Source organism: Arvicola amphibius, chromosome 6, assembly GCF_903992535.2.
Source record: "Arvicola amphibius chromosome 6, mArvAmp1.2, whole genome shotgun sequence".
In the NCBI taxonomy this organism is placed as follows: domain Eukaryota; kingdom Metazoa; phylum Chordata; class Mammalia; order Rodentia; family Cricetidae; genus Arvicola; species Arvicola amphibius.
The window spans coordinates 121,937,940-121,961,025 of NC_052052.2; the positions used below are offsets into that span (position 1 = coordinate 121,937,940).

At 44.9% G+C, this 23,086-nt stretch overlaps 1 protein-coding gene and 1 pseudogene across 4 annotated transcripts in view; both read left to right on the forward strand.

Annotated features, from left to right (window-relative positions):
- Elmo1 (engulfment and cell motility 1) overlaps window positions 1-23,086 on the forward strand; it is a 517,917-nt gene that overhangs the window by 211,748 nt on the left and 283,083 nt on the right. The gene's annotated exons all lie outside the window — the stretch shown is intronic.
- On the forward strand, window positions 21,695-22,838 carry LOC119816509 (annotated as a pseudogene).

Consider the following 23,086-nt stretch of genomic DNA (forward strand, 5'->3'; position numbering starts at 1 on the left):
CTGCTGCACCTGGGGACTGAGTTTTATTATCTATCACCTTCATTTCTGGAGTCTCATTTTTGATCGTTTCTCTTTCTGCTGCCATGAAAGTTTCTAAGTGTGGCATAGTGCACTGAGTTTTATTTTGTTGTTCTGTCTTATCATGGAAATGTTGTAAAATGTACTTGAAATAGAAAATCCAAATCAATATTGGCTAAACAACACTAAGAATATATTTTGAAGTTTTAAAATCTACTTCCCTTTTTTTTTTTTTTTTTTTTTTTTTTTTTTTGGTTTTTCGAGACAGGGTTTCTCTGTGGCTTTGGAGCCTGTCCTGGAACTAGCTCTTCCCTAAACTGTGTGGCAACAGTGCCATCTAGAGGTCAGGAGTGGCACATGAGTCAAAGTGAGCTGAGCAGTGGCCTGGAAACGTGGGCCTGACTCTGATGGCATTTCTTGTCTAAGTAGCGCCTTTTGACAATTAGGCTTCAATATTTTCCTTTAAGCTGTATGGGCTGGGTTTCATCCTGTGGCCTTTCTTGCTTGGCTTTGGCTAGATAACATAGATCACGGTTTACCCTGGCTTCACGTTTAGTTTCACGTGCAGAGACCACGGTTGTCTAAAGTTCTAGTTGACAAAGCGGCAGAAGAAAGTGACAGTGGAAAGCTGTGTCCAGAACCCAGGGAACCGCGGTCTTCCACCTTGCTCCTCACGGTGGAGGTGAACAGTCGCAGTTCAACACTAGCAGGCTCTGCCCAGAGCGCCACCTACTGATGCTTGTGGTCTAGCAGGCTGCTTCTACCACAGGGCACCATTATCTATATCCCAGGGGCGGAGAGACTCCCGAAAGCCACTCACACCTTGCGGATCTGTTTTTCCCTAATCAAGTTTTGCTGTCCCACAGCCCTGGGACATAGTGGCCCAGATTGTCACTCTCTGAGGTCAAGGATCAGCCCCATGTCTTCTTTGGTTGCAGACATGTGCTGCTATTGCATTTCTGTCCATTTGGTGATTTTTATGGGCGCGATATGTTACTCCCGCCTCTTGACGCAGCGAGGGGATGGAACAATAATTGCAATGTGGAATAATCCCATTTCAGGGTCACCAGCAATCTACAGTTGTTACTGTATGGAAAGAGAACACATGGATAATTGTACAATTAAAGTGCTTTGATTATTTTAAAGGAAGCATTTTGAAGGAAACTAGTATAAGCAATGAATTCATTGCCATGACAATATCTGAGTTTCATTCTTCCTGTAGCTTTTAATTTTTTTAAATTAATTTTGGCTCTAGACAAAGTTTATCAGGGGTGGTTATTGGAAGTGGGAAGAGGAAACAGGTTTTTTTCTACTTCTGGTTTCCCAGCTTTCTTCTATTTAGGACCTGCTTGCTGCAAGCCTTGGAACGGAAGATTTTCTCCCTATTGAGGTGATCTGATTTTTGGCCACTAGGTGGCGCTCCAGAACAAAGTCAGGTAACGTGAAACTCCAAGGATGAGAAAGAGCAACTGTGTTCTTGAGGGGCATTTAACCTGCCATGTACGTATTTCTAAAAGGTTCATGAGGAATTTTCCAATCCTGTAGTCTTTTTCTTCCATTTTTAGCTTTAAATCTATAAGAATTTCCCTTTTGATACGGTTGCGACAGAAGGCAAACATGAACAGATCCATTTCCACCTCTGATGTTTCATACAACCCTGGCAGTGTTTCTTTGTAAACGGAACACTGGAGCAAAAAGGCACCATCCAGAGAATGAAGGGATGGTGAATGAGGGTGAAAACAAGAAAATAGGAGGGGCTAGTGGTGTTCTTGGGAGAAATCCAATTTTACTGCAGACCAGTGTTGCATTATGTTTTTATGACCTGCACAGCCTCTGGCACGAGACTCCAGGTTTGGCATCTTTGTTCCATTGCTTCTTAGTTGCTGACCGACCATGCACAGTTTATTTAACCTTTTAATGGCGCATTAGCAAGGAGGCTACAATAGCCTTTCCTGCTTAGGCTTGTAATGGAGAATAATGAGTTAATAGACACAAGAACCTGCATCACCAAAAGCAGATTTTCATGCACCCCATGTGGGAGTGTGTGCATGCATGTGGAGGCCACAGGCTAGCCTCCCACTGTAACAGCCAGGAGCTGTCTGTCTTGTTTCCTGAGTTAGGGTCCCTAACAGTATCTGAGGCTCACTAATTAGACTACGCTAGCTGACCGGTGAGCCTCTGTCCCCGTGTCCCCAGCACAGGAGCCTAAGCTGAGCTGACCCACAAGCCATATACACCAGCCCATCCACTTTTTATGTGGGAACTGGTGATCGGCTCAGGTCCTCAGGCTTGTGCAGCAGGCACTTACTGAGCGAAGCCCTGACCCTGTCACCGTCTTGCTGTTGCTCTTGCTCTCTGTAGCTGATGGTTGAGATGAACTGTGGCGCCTGTGCTGGCCCTGCTGCATGACTGGAGTGGTTCTTTATCTGACCGTAGCCAAGTGAGTTAGGGAGTGAAAGCAGGGGGCTTCAACACCAGACCCAGTGCCGGGGACAACACATCCCCTAATCCGTGAATTCTAGGGAATTTTCCTAAGAATCTTTATAGAATAGCACTTTTTTTTCTTACCACTTAGCATAAATGTTTCATAGTGAAAGAGTTTCTGTTTCCCAGTGAGGATCTGGCATTAGGCTCATCAGTAGGCATGCATCTATAGACCCAATCTACTAGAGCATCTGCTCTCGTGGAGGGAGGATTTATAAAAACAGGAAAGACTCAAAACCATGGGGTATTGCTTCATACAACATAAAATGACTCTATCCATGATATATATTTGATCTTGGAGAAAACGTCTTGTTATGTGGTCCCAACTAACCTTAAATTCATAGTCATGCCTCACCTACCAAGTGCCACGATTACAGGTGCACAGGTATGCACCATCACACCCAACTGCCACAGTACCCTGTTGGGGACACCTAAGTCCTAGGATGAATGGCACTAGGACCACTGTGCATGACTAGAGTCTAACTTACGATGAACCTTTAAGAGGTTCTGGCTCATCAGGTCAAGTTTCTCCTCCGCTTACCCTTTGCTGTAGGTGCCTGAGTGGTATTTGGATTCTGGAGAATTATATCAGGACATTCTAGAGCATGGTGCTGGGCATTTTCGGGAGCACAGGTAAGAACTGATGAAATGACCAGATTAGAGTCTCATAACTGAGCCACCAGCTTTCCACTGATGTTGAGTCTGACCGCTTTGAAGAGTCCAACGTGAGCTGAACATGCCTCTTGTTTCTGGCCCTGTCTTGGGACACTGCACAGATGCAGTACATTTTATTTCTTTCCTGTTTGCCAAGTGCTCACCACTTGCCAGTGTCCCTCCTAACTCTGAACTCCATGTGATGTGAAGTTACTGGCCATATTCACTTGGAAACATCTGTTTCATGTCTGTAAGGAAGCTGGAGCTGGGAGCTGGCTCCATGGCGTGGGATTCTAATTCTGGAGATGGCATTTTGGATGTGTAGGAAGATGTTCAAAAACCTTTCCAATGGGGAGGGACAGAACCAATTTGAGAATCACATGGTTATATAAGAGCTGTCCCCGTGCAGGCACCTTGGTTCACTCTCTGTTTTGTTGTTATTCATTCTGAAGAAGAGAGTGGAGTATGGGGGGAATTTTCTGTGTGCTCCTGCAAACATGCTAACATTTGAATGGCTGTTCTGAGATGGCGCTTGGGACAATTTACTGATAAGGACGAGGGCTGTATATTTGACCTTGCTACCCTTGCCCTTACTCTTTAAATGATTGCATTCCCCAAGTAGTTAGCCTGCTGTACGTAGGTCTTTAGGTAGTCTGTGGAAGGCTTACTGATTTTATATGACTAGAGTTGCATCTCCTGCCCTGGGAGTGGCAGCATTTTGGGAGCTTTTCAAGACCTCGGTCCTGTAGGGATCCTGCGATAATACCTCAGTTCATCTGAGACACAAGGCATAGACATCTGATGTAGATAGGAACAAATCATGACTTTCCAGTTTTATAAGTTTGCAGTCCCCCTTAAAGAGCTTCAAGTGTTCAGCTGGATAAGAACACACAAGGCGTTTTCATCCTCTTGATGTTTAGCCACTACAATGCGAGGTAAGGCAGAGGATAGATGAAAACAGCGTATCGTTGTATGGCTTTTCTGTGGCGCCCACGTACTGTAAGGCGATATGAAAGACACTCTCCATGCCCTCTAGAGTCCTTGAAAAAGTACCAAATGCTTGCTTTACCCTGGGGTTATATTGTTGTGCATATTTACCATCAGTGAGGAATGAACTCCAATCCTCTTGTCTTTCCATGAGGGTGTATACGACACTTCTCAAACGTAACCTGTAGGAGCAAGGCCACAGGTCTCTTGGGTCCAAAGTCGAGGAGTGCTTGCCTGTCGTTTCAACAGCCTTCAGCCTGCTTCCCGCAGGTGCCAGGAGACCTTCCTTCCTAAATGTCACAGCAGCAAGTATCAGCACTTGTTCTTGGTGCTGCATCCATTGCTTCTATTTTTGGGGTTCTCTTTCCCACTCTTCTCCCTGATTTAGAGACCCTTTTCTGTTTCTTGTTCACTCTTCTATGGAGCCAAACAAAGCAGCGAAAGAAAGGGAAAGGCAGTGTCTTGAAGATCCAGTCTGTAACCGCCCATCACCCTTTATTCAGCCACAACCCAGGTGCTGGTCTTGTTTAGTTTTTATTTGTAGAGAGAAGCGGCGGGGCTGCGTCCCGCCACCCGCCACCCGGCCGCCGGCTAGCTTTACACCCGAAATAATTACACGAAAACTGTATTCTTTTAAACACTGCCTGGCCCATGGTTTCAGCCTCTTATTGGCTAATTCTCATATCTTCCTTAACCCATATTTAGTCTGTGTAGCACCACGAGGTGTGGCTTACCAGGAGAGATCTTAACCTGCGTCCATCTCGGAGAGGAGAAGCATGGAGACTCACTATCGTGACTGCCTGAAGCGTCTCTCCAACTCTACTTCCTTGTTCCCACAATTCTGTTCTGTCTACTCCACCTACCTAATTTTCTGTTCTTAAAAGGCCAAGGCAGTTTTCTTTATTAATTAACCAATGAAAGAAACATAGACAGATAACTCTCCTCCATCATTTATTTTTCCCATCTCTCATTGCTCACACAAAGTGAAGTTACGAATTTTGATTTTGGTTCCCTTGATCAGTCTGCGGGGCTGTCTATGTTTACCTGAGAAGTAAAGCACCAAGATCTTACTTCTTAGTTCCACCGAAAAGCATTGCCATATTGTAGGGCAGCTGCTTCCTTGTTATTCCTGAGCTCAGGAAATGAGGAGGGCTGGCGTGTGGAAATCAGGGAGGCTCTGCATCCCAAGGGTCACCAGAGAGAGCACGTTTGGGAGCAGGCCTGTCGGGAGAACAGCTAGGTGAGAACCCAGAGAAGACAGCTTGGGGCTCACCCTTCACTCTCTTCTGAGGAAAACATAGCAAGCCCTGAAGCTTCCTGGAGAAAGCCCATCTCTAGTTGGTTGTGTGTGGTGGTAAGAATCCACACCAGGTGTCAAAGGCTAAGGAGCGCTTTGTGGGTTCCAGCTGTCCGGATCACCAAGAGAGTGATCTCTCTTGGTTACCTATATGCTACTTTTATAGATCATGGGATGGAATATGGTCAAGTGGGATTTTAATCTGCTCTAAATGTAAGAACCAAATTATCTGGTTCATTTAAAAATACCTAGTTATTAGCATTTATGATATTTAAGACTTTGAATCAGTGAGCTTCCAGTCTCAAAGGTGAGTTAGGGAAAGCCTAGGCCTCCCTGAAACTCAGTTGATGACCACGATGTCACTCTGGGCTTCCACATACATTTTCCTCTGTTGAAGTTGTTCTCCTCCACAGTTCTGGGCCTGCTGTTGCTTCTCTAGGAGAGCGTAGCGAGGGCTGCGCTAGCTCGCATCACTTTGCATTGCTAGCGCTTGCTCCCTAACCCCGTACCCTTCCGTGGAGCTAGGACCTTGTTTATTTGGCACAGCACTGCACCCCTGTCACTGAGCATAGTTCCGATCTTCAATAGACATGTGGTGAGTGTATGCTATATGAACAAATTAACGGATGAATTGGTGGATCAGTAAATAATTCTTCATTTAAGAAAGAACTTCATTTAAGAAAGTTGTTTACTTTGTGTATACATTCCAAGTAGAGCCATATATATTATATATGAATACATATATACATATATATATATATAGTGGAAAGTAAAGACTATAAAGTGCCCTCAACATTCACAAAAGGAATAAGAATACCATGTTAGTGGGATCTGTGGAATTTTCTAGTAAAAGCAATGATGGGTGTGAGTAGGCTGTGTTGAAGTGGGGGAGCAGGGGTGATGAACTAGGATAAAAAAAATTGAAGAATAGAAATTATCATTCTATTTCTCCCTCTTTTAATCCAGCTTATGGAATACATTTGCCAGAGCATTTGGAGTTTGGTAAATTTTAAAGTAGGAAATCGTTTTAGATCACTATGGCTAGAGCTGAGGATTTCATAGCTGTGTGAAGGATATGGTAGGAACTTGGGACAGCCTGGGGATGATGTTGGTGAAGACCGGAAATGGGGACTGTGGGAACAGGAAAAAAAGGATAATTGTGAAAGCGAAGGTACAGAATGTTGGGGTTGGTGGCGGGCTATGCCATGTAGAACAGCTTGTATGGACGGCAAACGGGTGACTCTTCCCATATCCAGGGCATGTAGCTTTGACCCAGGAGCTGAGTTCTTCCTTTATGGAAATCAGCATCTCTGGTCTGAATGTGCTTCCCACAACCCAGATCTACACAGTGAGGCTGAATCCTCATAGCAGCCATTCCTGCTCCTATGCAGGAGCTCAGCGGGAGCCCATTTACCCCTTCCTTGCTACAGGGACAGCACTCAGGGTGCCATTTTTGAGCCCTTGCTGCATAGAATCCGCTGGCAGCTTGAGGTTGGTTTTCTCAGTGGCTTGACCTGTTGTAGAGAAAGCTTGTTCCTGATGTCACCCGATTTGAAGTGGTTTATGACAGCAGCCCAAACAGAGATGGAGGACCTCTGAATGACTCCAGGCCTTTTCTTTGACAGTATCCAGAAAGCCATCAAAGGCCGAGTAATATTTGCTCATGAAACACTATCTAGGCAGTGTTTTTTGTTTTTGTTTTTGTTTTCTTTTTTAAATCTAAGATGGTTGCAATGGAAAAAGAAATGAGAATTTCCTATATCTGTGTATAAACCCCATACATTGGGTCTGGGGTGCTTTTCTTTAAACATCACTGTTTAAAGAGAGCGTGCTGGTTTGTAGAGGATGAGCTGAAGAGAGAACCTGACTAAGACTTTTGCCCAAGCTAGAGTTTATATTCAGCCACGAAAGGAGGCCAGCGCCACCTGTGTGTGGGGGGTGGGGGGGGGGGGGGGGGGGGGGGGCGGGGCGGAAGGACCGGCCTTCAGGTAGAGGAAAAAGGAACCGGAGGAGATAGTTGGCATGGACGAGACCAATGAGGAAAGGGCTGCCACAGACCGAGCCTGGTTCATGAGCTGTGAATACCACAGAGAGAAACACGCAGATGGGAACTGAGAGGGCTGTGGCATTTGGAGTAGAGCCAGCAAGAGGAGGATGCCCGGGTGACCTTAGAGAAAGGAGTTACAGAAGTTCATAGGGCTGAGCCCATGTCCCATGAGCCTATCTTGTATGAATCAGCTGGAAATATGAAGGGTTTCTGGATGGCTGAACACCTTTAAGGAAAAGATTTATTTTTTTTATAGTTGCTCTATAGTTTTGTTATGAAAAATTTAGTATATATTGGAAAAAAGGGAAAAAACACTACAGGTTTGCCACTTTCACAGAAAAATTGGGAGCTTTTGTCAGTATCCTCTCCATCTCCCTCCTGTGCACATGTGTCCTCTCCTTCTCCCTCCTGTGCACATGTGTCCTCTCCTTCCTCCTGTGCACACATGTCCTCTCCTCCCTCCTGTGCACACATGTCCTCTCCTCCCTCCTGTGCACACGTGTCCTCTCCTCCCTCCTGTGCACACGTGACCTCTCCTCCCTCCTGTGCACACGTGTCATCTTCACCACCTTCAGTGCACACGTGTCCTCTCCTTCTCCCTCCTGTGCACACGTGTCCTCTTCACCCCCTTCAGTGCACACGTGTCCTCTCCTTCTCCCTCCTGTGCACACGTGTCCTCTTCACCCCCTTCAGTGCACACGTGTCCTCTCCTTCTCCCTCCTGTGCACACCTGTCCTCTTCACCCCCTTCGGTGCACACATGTCCTTCCTGTCTCTTGATTGCACAGTATGTTCTTTCCATCCCCTTCCTGTGTGCACCTGAAGTTTTCATATCGTTCCTGTGTTTACATGTAAGACAGTTAGATTGAATGCTCAGGGTAGAGTCTGAGAGTGTGTGTACTAGGCTCATGCTTCCGTGTGGTCATGTATTTATGTCTTCCTTTTAAGGTTGTGTGATCATTCATGTATCTCTGTACCAGAAATAGGGAACATTATAGGAGAAAACTGGAAATGGAATGGCCTGAAACTAATTTGTTGTAAGAATTAGGGAAGAGAATTGATAGTCTCCTATAAAAAGCCATTGGCACTGTCCTATTTTTAGGTTTTCTGGTGACTCAGCCCTAAATATGGTGCTCAATTATTTTCAGTCCCGAGGATGAGTAAGTTTGCTGCATAAAACTCCTTGTTACTAAGGAGCCACACTGGAGATCCTGGCCCTGCAGGGAGCTACCGAGTAGGGACTTCTGGTATTGTTTTTGGGATGCTCCCTTAATCTCTGCAGTCAGTGCCTCCCTCTCTTCTCTCTGCATGCCTAATTATGTAATAGTGTTGTCTTTTCTCCCACCCCCTCCTTCTCGTGAGAGAAGAAATGAGGTCTAGCCTAGGCCAAGCACACACAGCCAGAGCTGGTTGGATAGGCATTGCTGTGTGGTATTGGCACTGTAGGCTCTACCTGGCACAGGGGTTTATCCTCTCTGAGTCTCTTTTCTCACATTTATTCTTTGCTTCCATCCCAAAGAGACAGAAGCAGAGGCAGCCAAGGCACTGGGGAATCACAGGGTAGTACTAACCCAGTGAGCACTGTTGTGTTTTGAAAATCGTGTCTGAGCACACATGTGCAGCCTTCTTTTGTTGTGTGTTTAGCCCATGAATGTTTTCTTTACACTTTTTAACAACATTTATTTTGGGGATCAATATGATGATGTCCCTACAGGGGAGACTTGGAGAGGAAATTATGAGAAAGCAAAACAAATGCTCAGGGAAAACCCCACCTTCACCAGGCAAGCTGGGCACAAGACGAACACCTTTCCTTCACTCGCTTCCACTGAGTTGTAGGTTTCATTTTTATTGTTGTGGGGGTTTTGTTGTTTGTTTGTTTGAGACAGGGTCTCATTTTTTGGCTTTGCTAACTAACAGTGATCCCCTCGCCTCACTCTTCCTGAGTTCTGAGAATCAAGGCACGTGCCACTATGCCTGGCAGAACTGTGTGTTTGTCTGTTTTTCAGGTCTTTTTGTGGAGCCCAGGCTGGCTTCTTGCCTCAGACCACAGCTCTGTAGTTTTGTCGTACCACACCAGGCTTCCAGAACTGTGCACCCCAAATGTTCATATGTTATCAATAAACTTAGGTAATTTCATAGATAACATTTCATAACAATGTTGGCCCATGCTTTAGGGATGTGTTCTCCCATACCTGTGCGCATGTGGGGGCATTTTCATATTTCACAGAAGGATTCTGTAAACATTCCTGAGTAACTTTTGTCCACATTTAAGATTGTTTCCTTAGGCACGATTAATCATAGATGTCAGTCAAAAATGTGAGACTGCTTTTAGAACTCTTAAATTTAAATTGTTTCTACTTCTTAATTTAAAATTTTTTCTTGATATAAAAAATTTGACAAAGATTAGTGCAAGGTAGATTTTTAGTCATTGTTTTAAGTATTTTGAATTTGTGTTTTCAATTAACTATTTTGATTTTTCTTTTAAAAAGCTCTAATTGAGTGTGCGTGCTTGTGCGTGTGTGTGTGTGTGTGTGTGTGTGTTTAAAATACGTGGGTGTGGGTGTCTGCAGAGGCCAGAAGAGGGCACTAGATTTCCTGGAACTGAAGCTGCATGCCTCTGTGAGCCTCTCCCATGTGGGTACTGGGAACTGAACCCTAGCCCTCTATAAGGACAACAGGCACTTTTTACCATTGAGTGATCTGTCCAGCTCCTAATTACTGTAATTTGTATTTGCTATTGAAATTGTTCTATTTCTGAAAGAGGTTTTCATTGTGGAGGACTCAAAACTCTAGATAATTGAAATAACTTAGAGAAAAGCCAATCACCTTCCTTTGCACATTAAACACACACACACAAACACACACACATGCACCCCTCAAAACAAGTTAAATATGTATTTTCAGATATTCTTCACAATTATTGAAATAACTATAATTCTACTGTAATATAATTGTATTATGCATTTTAAACAAAATGAAAATAAACCATACATTTTCCAAGAGAGGAGCTAGAACATGGCTTTGTGTTGTGGGCTTAGCTTTATCAGACAGGCAGTTACCGATGTCTGGCTGTATATGTCTTCTTTCCCCCTCCTGCAGAAACCATATTCAGGCTTTTCTCTTATGTTGGTCTAGAAACTCATGACGGAATGATTATTGTGATTCTGTAATGTCCATCTGAGCTCAATGTCCGTGCAACCAAGCAAATGCAAAGTTTTTTGTTCTTTACAACCAACAGCCCGTGGTTAGCATAATGTTTGCTTGATGCTTCTGCAGACATTTTATCACCGGAATTGAAGTTTGTAAATATTAGCCTATTGATCTTCTCTGCTCCTCTGGTGAATATCATCGTTCCTTGTTGCATAGGTAAAGGATAAAGTAAATCCCCGGGTAGACGACTGTTTGTATGGGTGTGAAATGGTGCGAGGTGGTCTGGCCACATAAACACCCCATGCTTTTTGAGAGCCTTGAATTCTACTTGATTCATAAAATCTAAGCAATTGTGTCCCGTTACTCAGCCTTGTGACTTGTGACATGTATCATAATGATCAGACTAGAAATGGTCAAATAACATGCTAAAGCTATACTTGATTTATTCTGCAGAAACCTCCTGCCATTTGCTTTATTTTTATTACATTTTACGATCAATTTATTGAAGAGTCTAGAGTTCCTCTAGATTCTTCATCTATCTAGGAGATTATCACTTAACTAAGAGACAGTCTTATTGCATGTAGTCACCAAAGACCAGTTTTCAGAGTGACCACAGATGTATAAGTGTGTAGCCTCTGAGAGCAACCGTCTGCCCTGATTCCTTTTGACCTTCAGTTCCCATAGATCTCTGTTCGCATCTGTCCACGGGTTCCCTTGGCCGTCATCACTGTATCTTCCTCGAATGATTGCACATGTTATGGAGACCATTTCTTCTTTTGGTTCAGAGTACAGGTGAATGTCTTCTCACGAGTCCTGTGGATGCAGAAGCATCTTCCAGTATTCAAGAAAAAGTATTCATGTTAGTATTTCCATCCTCTCCAGAAAAGAAGTCTGGAGTTTGCAGATTTTGTTCAGGAGTAGAATGCTTGTTTAGCAAGAGCACAACTCTGGGTTTAGTCCCAGCGTGGTTGGAGGTTTGAGGGGGTCTAAATGATAATGAGGGGAGAGAAAGGGAGAGGGAGGGAGGGAAGGAGAAAGAGAGAGAGGAAGAGAGAGATGGAAGGAGGAAGAGAGAGAGAGATTCTGATTTCTTCTAAGGTCATGTGGCACATTTCTGCTGTCTGCGTTTTGTGCACCTTGAATTAAGAATTACTTTTCTATTGCAATTTATTTTGGATCTTTTCGTGTAATCAGTAATTCTTAAAGTAGCATGGTTCCACACATCACAAGCCATGCTCCTTCAGACAGTTGCCTACTTTTAAGTGTATGTGCCTGTTTAATGCTGTCACAGTGCACATGTCTGTATCTTCCTCAGTGCCTTTGAAGGGTTGGTTTGAATCCTACTGCAACCCCATCAGCCCACACCATTGACGCGGGCAGATTCAGAGCATCTAGCTGTAGACGAAAGATCTCAATTGAGACAAGGCAGCAGCCCCAGAAACAGTTTTCATTTTGAGCACAGACCAGAAACTATCTGCCAAACTAAAGGAAGCATTGCTCATCAGAGAAAACAAACAGAATTCAGGATCGCCACAACTGGACACAGACAACATCTGCAGAGTGTTCCAGAACTCTCTGGCACCTGAGGAGCAAAGACCAAAGAAACCAGGCACGTCCAACCCCATGATGAGCCAGGTGCTGAGACTGACAGGCAGAGGATGGAGTCTGCCTGTGAAGTAACCGCACAGGGAAAACAGACATGTTTGCCTGCGTGAAAGTCTTAGCAGGGAAATGAGGAGTCTCAGGAGAGAAATAGAAACAGTGGGAAGCAGCCAAGTGGAAACTCAAAAAATAAAAAGTCTAGTTTCCAAAATTCCCCAGTAGGTGATGAATCTGTAAATGTAAACTCTTGACCCTCACAAGGACAAGTGTGAGGTCTTCCCTCCAGCTCCTTCCGCCTGCACTGATAAAGTAGAAGCAGACAGGGCAGTTTGGTTCATCTGGTAGACCTTGTCCTCAGCAGCCTCGAGGAAGCCAGATTGGCGGTACGTGCAGTGAAGGGAGAGACTTGAACTAGGCTTCAGAGGAGGACCCAGCTCCTCTGTCTTTGGTGTGACCCTCTACTTTGTGTAGCTAGTGCGTCAGGCCTTTGGAGAGCAGGTTCTGTGTCTGTCCTTGGCTTTCGCTGCTGGGAGGCCCTGAGAGTAGTTCAGCCTTGGGTGTTTCTGTCCTCTCCCCTACAGAGCCGAGTGTGGGCTGAACAAAGGAGCAAAGCTTCGTTCTTGCCACGACTGTTCCCCTTCTGACTTTCTCTCCTAATTATCATATCTGTATTGCTAATGCTTCAAGGGAGATTTATAAGAAATTGTATTAATTCCTGCCACATTACTTACTATGATGGAAGAATATTTGCTATTTTAGGAATCAGGTTGTATATTATCATCCCTAAAAGTGAACATATTGGCCATTATAAACAGACCTACCTGCCTTTTCTCACCGATCCCTACTTTTGTGTTAAAGATTTTCCTCAACAACTTCAATTACTGAGTTCATCCTTCAGGACGATCTTGTGATATTCATCCCCAGACTTTCTTCCTTGAAAAATTATTATACATTAGTGTATCTGTTGACTCTTGATCGCTCTGCTGTGTCAGCCTGCAGCCACTGAACCATGAACATCTTAGGTCCTGCATGGTAAACGACTACCATGTGTCCACCCTCCTGACATTTTGGAAGGTTTATGTGACAAAAGGAAGACCAGAAAAGGTATGGCTACCTGTGGAGCACTAGCCCCAGGGAGAGAAAGGGACTAAGGTTTTTGGTGTGTGTTTATGATCAAATGGCAGGGATGTCTTAGGTAGGGGTGCTTAGAGAGGGACCTTCCTTGTGGAGCTTATTGCCTGCTGCTGCCACTAGATGGCAGTATCTTCGCATAGTTTTGCACACACTCCCTGGGCCTCTGAGCAGAGATGAGAGCAGACAGCAGGATAATACCAAGCCCCTCCCTAGTTCACTCATGTGAGTCGGATTAAGTTTGGATAAACCAAACAGCAAAGTTGCTTTATCTTTTGTTTATAAGGGATGGAGCAGAGGAGAGGGAGGAAATATATCTTACATGTTACACATTTAAAACATTTAATACTTTATGAAAACGTGTATATAGTATTCTTTTCTCTGATAAAATAACCAATTCTGTCTGTCCTGGCTGCCTTGTTCAATACCCGTCTCTGTGATAAATGTTTTTCTTCTATGTGGAATGCAGTGCTGTGTCCTAGCTACAAATCTTCATGGACACTTCTCAGTTTACTTTCAAATCAACTGGCATCTTGTTTGCTAACCAGGTTCGTATGTCTGCCAAAACCCCTGACTGGTATGGAGAACTTCAAAGGCGACCTCACCTGTGTGTATAGGGCAAAGACATCTCCAGCAATGGTAGGCTGTTCAAATGACGCTGAATAATTGGGATGACCACAAAGAGGAAAGCTTGGTAAACGCCACCGATTTGAGACAACCACTCCCAAACTCATACTTTATCACATCTGGACAGATGTGGAGAATCTGGTGGCTTCTGAGCCAGGCATGTCACTACTGGTCACTGGGCAGGCAGATGTCTTTCCAGGGAAGTTTATTTGTGCTACTTATAGCCATATATAAGGATATCCATACTTATATCCACAGAAACTGTGGTCTCCCAAATCAGGGATTTGGAATCTCTCATCACTTTTATTTTTGAAGAATTAATTGTATTATTTTAAATTATGTGTACCTGTATGTACCTGTACGTGCGTATGTGCCCACAAGTGCAGATGCCCGTGGAGGCCAGTGGTGCCTGCTTCCCTGGGGTTGAAGTTACAGGCAGTTGTGAGCCATGTGACCTGGGTGCTTGTAATCATTATTTTTATTGTGATAAGCAACACAAAACAGCTACTTAAAAGAATTCATTCATTGCACTCACAATGTGGTATACCAATACCATGATGCCAGTATTCATTCATTGCACTCACAATGTGGTATACCAATACCATGATGCCAGTAATCATTGTATTTTAACCTTTCATTTTGATATAACTTCAAATTGGAGAAAAGGCACAAAAATAGTTCAAGAAGAAAGAAATCTTTCATAACTGACAAGCAAACGCACCCTTCCCATTCCATTGCTCATTCATTGGTTGGTGTGGTCTGCCTTTGTGTCTCTGCATGTATGTGTAGACACATGCACATTCTCCTCCACCCTGACACTTTTGCAGCATGGTGGGGCCCTGGACCTTATGTCCCTGGAGACTGTGGCTTACAAGGTTCATACAGTTCTCCGTCTTTCTCAAATTTCACCAAGGATCACTCACATCTTTTTCCCTGGTGCAGGATCTGTCTACACTCCAATGCTGTCAGAACATTTTCTTTGTGTTCCTCGACCTTGGTGTGTCCTGAGGAGTGTGGCCCACTGTGTATCTTAGACTATCCCTGCTCTGTGGAAATGTTTCTTGGTTTTCTGTATTAACTTCATAAACATTATTAATTATACAATTCCTCCAAAATTCTGTTGGGTGACATTTCTTAGTTTTACTGTGTAAAACTGTTCTACTCCCATGGGCTGCAGCGATAACAGATTTAATTCCCCAAGAGCACATTGAGAATCTGCAGCTTACCTTTTCTTCAAGAGTCTGTAACCAGAGTTTTATGACATCAGGACCCTTTGGCAGAATGGAAAGGTCTGCCATGCTGCACTCTGGGTAAAGCCACGGTTGTTCGTGTGTCACCGCAGAGTTTGCTGTTGCTGTGCTCACCTCTCAGATACGGAACGGGAGTTTGCAGTGAGAGTGGTTCTGAAAACTAGGCCAAGCCATCAGTGGGGCAGGAACTCCTGAGGCCACGGACTGGGCTCTCATCTTTCCAGGGCAGGATGGTTTACTGTACACCCCACCCCTCAGTCTGACTTTCCCCCGCTGGGCAGGGTACTGCTTCTACCTGAGAATAAGTTGGTTGTTCCAGTTCTGCTTTGCAGCTAATTTCTCATGACTTCTTTAGGTCATTATTTTCCAGCTAACACCAGGAACAGGCTCTTGAGGAAGTGGCATGGCCTTGCATTCTCCTCTCCAGCCCCTCACCCAGCCTCTACTAAATATTTGCTTCTTCAGACCCAGCCTGATGAATCTGATAGCAGCTTTGCACGAAAATGTTTCTGATTTTGTTGTAAAGTTAAAATGCAAAAGTAAAAGGCACCACATGCGGATTAAATGGCATGGACAGACAGTCACAGCTGTTGGTTCCTACTAAGGAGGAGTTCTCTGTTGCTTTGAACGCATGCACGTTTATTTTGGAATTGATGTGGGATTAGCTAACCCCTTACACAAGAAGAGAACAAAGGCTTCAGCTAAAGGTTAAAGCTCTGTTGCATTGCGAACCACAGGTAACTGGTTAGTTTCCCTGGGCTTTCTACCAATGCTTGCCTTTCCTTTGGGGATTCCAATTGCTCTAGCTGCCACATCTTCGTCTCCTTCGATCTAGGCAAGCTCCTCGTGTTTCTTTGTCAGCAACGTGTGCTGCTTTCTCATGAATTCTGGTCAGGTGCCTTAGAAACTGTTCTTCCGTTTAAGTTTGACTGATATTATCTCATGATTAGACTCCAGTTAGGTATTTTCAAGGAACAGAGTAGAGGTAAAGGGCCCTTCCATCACAGCGTGAAGGGATGCGTGCTGTCTCTTGACTTTTAACACTGTTCTTATGGTCTTCCTGTGCTCTGTAGTTTGTGGTTCAATTGCTTTTTCTTTAAAGTGAAATACTATGAGTTCTGCTTTTAACTTTCTGTATAAAATGGGGGAAACTCTGAGTCAGGATACAAAACCAGAGCATTGCTTCATCTGCTCTGAGTTCTTTTGCAGATTTTAACCTCTACTTGAAAAGCAAGGATATATTATGTTGACAAAATATACTAAGCCTCTAGTGCTCCTCTGGGATTTTTAGGGTGATTCTCGGTGAATTCTGAGCTGAGCTCCTGCAAAAAGCACAAGGAAAATGAAGTGATTTTCAGTATTAATTAACGTTCTCCAGGACACAGGAGTGAGCGAGAGGGCCAATTATCAGGAGTTGCCTACATGGGTCTTAGGAGTTTCTCATCTGCCTCCTACAAGATGGAAACCCAGTACAGCTCATTGTGTCATGGAAGGCCTGGGCACAGAGAGCTGATGGTCTGAATCTGAAGTCTGAGAAGTAGGAGCCCGAGGGCAGAAGACCCATGCCCTAGCCAAGCAGACAAGTGTAGATTTTGTTTCCCTCCACGTTTTTCATTCTCGTTGAGTCTTTACTAGACTAGATGGCGACCACCATATTGGGAGGGTCACCTACTTTACAGACCTATGAAGGAAGTGTGCTTAACCAGATGTGGGCAATTACATGGTCTACTCAAGCTGACAGCTGAAAATAGCTGCTGTTTCTGAATGTTCCCCTCCAAAACAGGTTGAAATGTAATTGCCATTGTAATGGTATTAAGAAATGTGACCTTTGTCGGGTGGTGGTGGCGGTGCACGCCTTTAATCACAGCACTTGGGAGGCAGAAGCAGGCGAATCTCTGTGAGTTCGAGGCCAGCCTGGTCTACAAGAGCTAGTTCCAGGACAGGCTTTAAAACTGCAGCGAAACCCTGTTTCAAAAAAACAAAAACAAAAAAAGAAAGAAATGTGACCTTGCTGGGCAGTGGTGTCACACCCGGTGACACATGCCTGTAATCCCAGCACTCGGGAGGCAGAGGCAGGTGGATCAAGTTTGAGGCCAGAGAGAGTTCTTGGACGGGCTCCAAAGCTCCACAGAGAAACCCTGTCTTGGGAAAAAAAAAAAGTGTGACCTTGGGGAAGTTATTCAGCCATACAGACTCCACTCTCATGCATGGATTAGGGTGATTATTGAAAGAGTAGTTTAGTTATCACTGGCGTGGGCAATGGATGCAAAGGATATGGTAAGGCCTCGTCCTTCTATCTACTACATGCACTGTTCCTTCCCGCCACACAGCCTTTGGGACAGCCCTCGCCAGATTGATCTTGAACTTCCAAGTCTCTATTGGGCCAAATTAACTTCTATCAGTAATAATGCATTCAATCAGTGGCATTTCCTTAAAGGGACAGAAAAAAAAAAAAGATGAAGACATTAGCCTTCCCATTAACCATCCTACTAGAGTGAGCCTTCCAGTTTCTGACTTCCCATCCAAGTGACTCTACCGGCATTGATTCTGAGAGGAGGAAATTTATTTCTGTCTGTGAGTTGTTCTGGAAACTGATTTTAATCAAATATATATATACCCCAGAACTAGAAGTAAAATGGGTATGGATTTATGTGGTTTCATTCACTCATGGCTCCTCTTGGCCTTCGTATACACTGAGTATTAAACAAGCCAGCCTAAAGAGCCGGAGGAGTCCACGCACTTCCAGTACTGACTCTCCAAGCGGCTGGGACAGCCACTCATTAGCAGTCCACCTTGGACAACTGTCACAGCGACGTCCTCAGCACGGGGACGAGAATGAAATGAAACCCACAGCAGAGGAAAACGAATATGGGCAGGCTTTCAAAACGAAGCTCCTATTTAGAAGGTCACCCTTGTTTATTTCCTAAGGTTAAATTCCACTTAGGGTTCCTGGCACGCTCTCAAAATTAGTGTGCTGTCACTTGAATATCACTAATCATCTATGCTTCCAATTGGAAAGGAAAATTAATTTGCTCTTGTCGCCGGGGAACGGTGGGACCAAGCCCTATTCCCGTGGCGCCCCTGCACCCTCCTGGCTCTCTTGTTCTCGCTGCTGGTGTTTCTTGCTTGGTGGGTGGTTGACAGCCAGGGCCATGGTGTCAGGAGTATTTGCCAGCTACATCTGTGCAGAAGGCTTCCAGACAGGGCAGAGAAAGGTAAGTTTATGTACGTCAGCCCCCAGTCTTCCTTAGAGCAGGCTGTGCTTAGAGGACTGACCGTCCATCAAAGTACCTAGTTGGAAAGGCGGCCTGTGATTCATGGAGGCTTTTGATTTCAATCCCATTGAGAACACTTCCTCCCATTTTCTACCCGATTTTAAACATACTGGGTGTTTCTCTTTCTTCGTGGGTCCCCATCCCCCCTCAAATATGTAGCCAAAGTGCTCCCTAAATATTTTCTGCTGCTGTAGCAGCTCTCTGCCTTGTCATTGAGCAGTGTATTCCCACTGATTTATCAGAATCATTTGGCATAAACTATACATATTTCTGAAAGCCATGAAATATATTCTTTTCTTTTCTTTAATTTTTCTTGCTATTTTTGTGTTTGTACCAGTAGCAGTGACAAGACAAAGATTGGTACTAGGTTCCCATTGCTATTTTTATTCTCCGATTCTTTCTAGGTTTTATCATCACCAGGAGAAATTACTCTGTTTTACTAGACACACCATGTCACAGTGTTTTCTTGTTTTTGTTATTCCCAGTCGCCTTAAAGTTGTTCCCTTCATCGAGCTGATGCATTGCCATACATCTTGATATTTAAAAAAATATTAAATTTATGTTTAATTATGTGCACATTGCATGCCTGTATGTGGTGTCTGCTGAGATCAGGAGAGGGCTTTAGATTCCCCGAATCTGGAATTACAGGCAGTTGTGAGCTTTCCAATGTGGGTCCTGGGAACTGAGCTTGGGTCCCGTGCAGGAGCAGCAAGTACTCTGAGTCATCCCATCTCTTTGGCCTAGCTTTGATGTTTTTAAGTATTCGATATATTGTGGTTCTGTGATTTTCTGTTTATAAACACAAGTCAACCAAGCATGTTTGCTCTTAACAGCTTCCCTTTTCCGCGTGTATTACTTGGGTGTTTGAGGGTGTTCATGGCTCTTAGTCTGGATGTTGCCTTCTTCTCCCTTTGGGTGGTCTTTGGCAGTGTCTTTTTCATGGAAAGTGCTTTGCCACCGGCCAGAGATCGGGAGATAAGCAGGCCTTCTGTCTGGAAGCGGTCTTCTAACGTGATGCCTTGCCCTTCTCAGGGAGTTCTGAATAGGAAACGGCAGTGAAGGGATAGCGCTTGGAGTCTCTGGGGAGCTTGTGCAAGTACAGAGTTGTAAAAGGCCACCTTGAAATTAATTTATGCAACCTGCTGGACTCTCCCCAGAAGTTATTTCTGGTAAAATAAAAATTGTGTTTTCTCTGCCATACCAAGCCCTAGAAACTAGCTTTGTTCTCTGCTCTGCCATTCCAAATACTCCTCGGAGGTTGTATGTCTAATCTATCACCTACTCTCATTAATGGTCATTTTCAAACATCACAGGCGAATTTTCAGTTAGAAGTGTGCCCACTCTTCTGCCCTGAGACTGGAGATGCTGTCCATTCTAATGTGAGCATGGGCCGTTTGTTGGCTTTTGAGTTGGTCGAAAGGAAGAGGAGGAGCAAAGGTTTGAGAAGTGTTTGAAGGGGACTCTACGTATGGGTCTGTGGCGGGGCAACTGGGCCAAGCAGCGATTTGGTTTCCCTCGTCCTGGAGGGAGGACTTGCTCCAAGCCTGACAACACCTTCCGTGATGTGTCAGCATTGTCATCCCGTTCCAACTGGACAGTGGCATTTGCTGAACCATCTTAAAGCAGTGTGGGCAGCGGTCAGTTTGTATTGTGAGATGGTCCCTCCAGGTGACAGCCTGCTGTGAAGCCCAGATTAAAAGTTTGGAAGGAGCAAACACTGACTGTGCTCACCCACACATTCTCCCCTCCCCCATCCTTTTCCCTTTTCCTCCTTGCTTTTCCTGCTTCTGAAATGTACTGTGCTATTTTTCTTTCCCTGTCTCCCTGTCCTCCCCACTGCCTTTCTGTGTGTTTCCTCTACTCTGACTTTACCCACTCTGCCTTGTTTGGGGCATTCTTAACCCATTGGGGAAACCAGTTTAAATCTGGAGTGTTCTAAGGAAGTGTGATTTTTATAGTGAAAAACTATAGGCCTCAGGGGTTGCATTTAGAGGCCAGTGACAGAGGCCAGACTGCTGTGTGTGGCCCCGTGTGAGTGCTTTTAGGGTGATAACGCAGTGTCTCAGGTGGACTCGACTGTATTGTGGGGCAGTTGATTTCATTTTAGCCGGATGCTGACCTCTCTCTGCCATGTAATTATCAGTTTTCAGCCGTAGATTGTAATGTGGCTGCCGTTCAATGAGTAGTACCAGGTGCTAGGGTTGGGAGTTTCTACCCAAGGGATCCAGTGGGCGCACACGCCCTTGGACATCTAGCCAGGAATGCCATTTAAACTCAATCGCTTGATGCTGGATTATGAGAGACCTGACATTCATCCCCAGACAGCTGCTCAATACAGATGGCTGATGAGCTCCGAAGCTTCAGGCTGACATGTCCAGATGCCCAGGGGTAAACTGATCCTTTTCTTTTTAGGCACAGTGTCTGTGCTGACTCTTTAGAAAATAATCACAAGCCATTTCAATTTCTTTTCCAGCTGAAGCTTAGGGCCTCAAGTTTTGATGATTAAACCAGATTGCTAATATCTTTCCCCAGGCATCATAAACAGAAGTAAGCTTGCCTCCTTTCGTGGGTGCCTCAGTGAAGTGGAATCTTTTAGTGTGGTATACTGAACAACAGAAAAGTGAGCTGGTTTGTGGCACCCTCACGGTGGGAATGGCGTGAAGCCTGGGATGGATAATTCATTTTATTTTATTTTATTTTATTTTTTGTTTTTTGTTTTTTCGAGACAGCGTTTCTCTGTGGCTTTGGAGCCTGTCCTGGAACTAGCTCTTGTAGACCAGGCTGGCCTCGAACTCACAGAGATCCGTCTGCCTCTGCCTCCCGAGTGCTGGGATTAAAGGCGTGCGCCACCACCGCCCGGCCGATAATTCATTTTCTTGAGATGTGTATGTAAGCTCAGATAAACTGGGCAAGGTTCATGACAAAAGATTTAAGCCATTAGTCAGGGTCTCACGCACTTTGTTAAGGAATTGGGTAAGTGCTTCCAAAAGATGCAGGACAGGAGTGGAGCTATATGTATACCATCTTTTCCATATCTATAAGGTTTTATATATGACACAAGCTGGGTCACTTATGTTTCACCAAAAGAAACACAGATGCGGCTCTTACCAGTGTCCTCATTAGAGCGACATCGTCTTTAAGACCTGTGTGGCAATCCCCTATGCATCACCATGATGCCCAGGGAAGACAGGATGACCTGGAGGTCCAACTACTTCCTTAAGATCATCCAACTGTTGGATGATTACCCAAAATGCTTCACTGTGGGAGCAGACAATGTGGACTCCAAACAGATATAGCAGATCCGCATGTCCCTGTGAGGGAAGGCTGAGGTGCTGATGGGCAAGAACACCATGATGCGGAAGGCCATTCGGGGGCACCTGGAAAACAGCCCAGCTTTGGAGAAACTGTTCCCTTATATCTGGGGGAATGTGGGCTTTGTGTTCACCAAGGAGGACCTCACTGAGATCAGGGACATGCTGCTGGCCAATAAGGTGCCAGTTGCTGACCATGTTGGTGCTGTTGTACCATGTAAGGTCACTGTGCCAGCCCAGAACACTGGTCTGGGGCCCAACAAGACCTCTTTTTTTGGGTGGGGGTTGTTTTTTGTTTTTGTTTGTTTGTTTGTTTTTCGAGACAGGGTTTCTCTGTAGCTTTGGAGCCTGTCCTGGAACTAGCTCTGTAGACCAGGCTGGTCTTGAACTCACAGAGATCCACCTACCTCTGTCTCCCAAGTGCTGGGATTAAAGGCATGCGCCACCACCACCCGGCAAGAAGACCTCTTTTTTTTCCAGGCTTTAGGCATCACCATTAAAATCTCCTAGGGCACACTGAAATTCTGAGTGATGTGCAGCTGATAAAAATGAGATAAAGTAGGAGCCAGTGAAGCCGTTCTGCTGAACATGGTGAGCATCTCCCCCTTCTCCTTTGGGCTGATCATCCAGCAGGTATTGTACAATGGCAGCATTTACAGCCCGGAAGTGCTTGACATCACAGAGCAGACTCTGCACTCCCGCTTCCTAGAGGGTGTCCGGAATGTTGCCAGTGTTTAATGTTGCCAGTGTTTGTTGCAGATTGGTTACCTGACTGCTGCTTGGTGGCACACTCTATCATCTATGGGTCCAAGCCGGTTCTGGCTCTGCCTGTGGAGACTGCATACACCTTCCCACTTGCTGAAAAGGTCAAGGCCTTCTTGGCTGATCCATCTGCATTTGTGGTTGCTGCCACCCCTGCTGCTCCCGCTGAAGCCCCAGCCAAGGCTGAAGCAAGGAAGAGTCAGAGGAATCAGATGAGGATATGGGATTTGGTCTCTTCAACTAACCGTCTCAAAGCAACCAACTCAGACAGCTTAATCTGAGAAACATGGAAATAAAAGCTTAACTTCTGTTAAAAAAAAAAAAGCTATGCATTTGTGAGCATGTAGGCTTGGAATCATTTCCACCATGGCGGTCTGTCTTTGACCTTTCCAAAGCCACCAACGCAGGCCGTGTTCAATGATCTGATTTCTGGCTTATGGTTGTGGAGGTCCTGTATGGAGCCAACAGGGAAGAGAGCGACCTTTTAGAAGG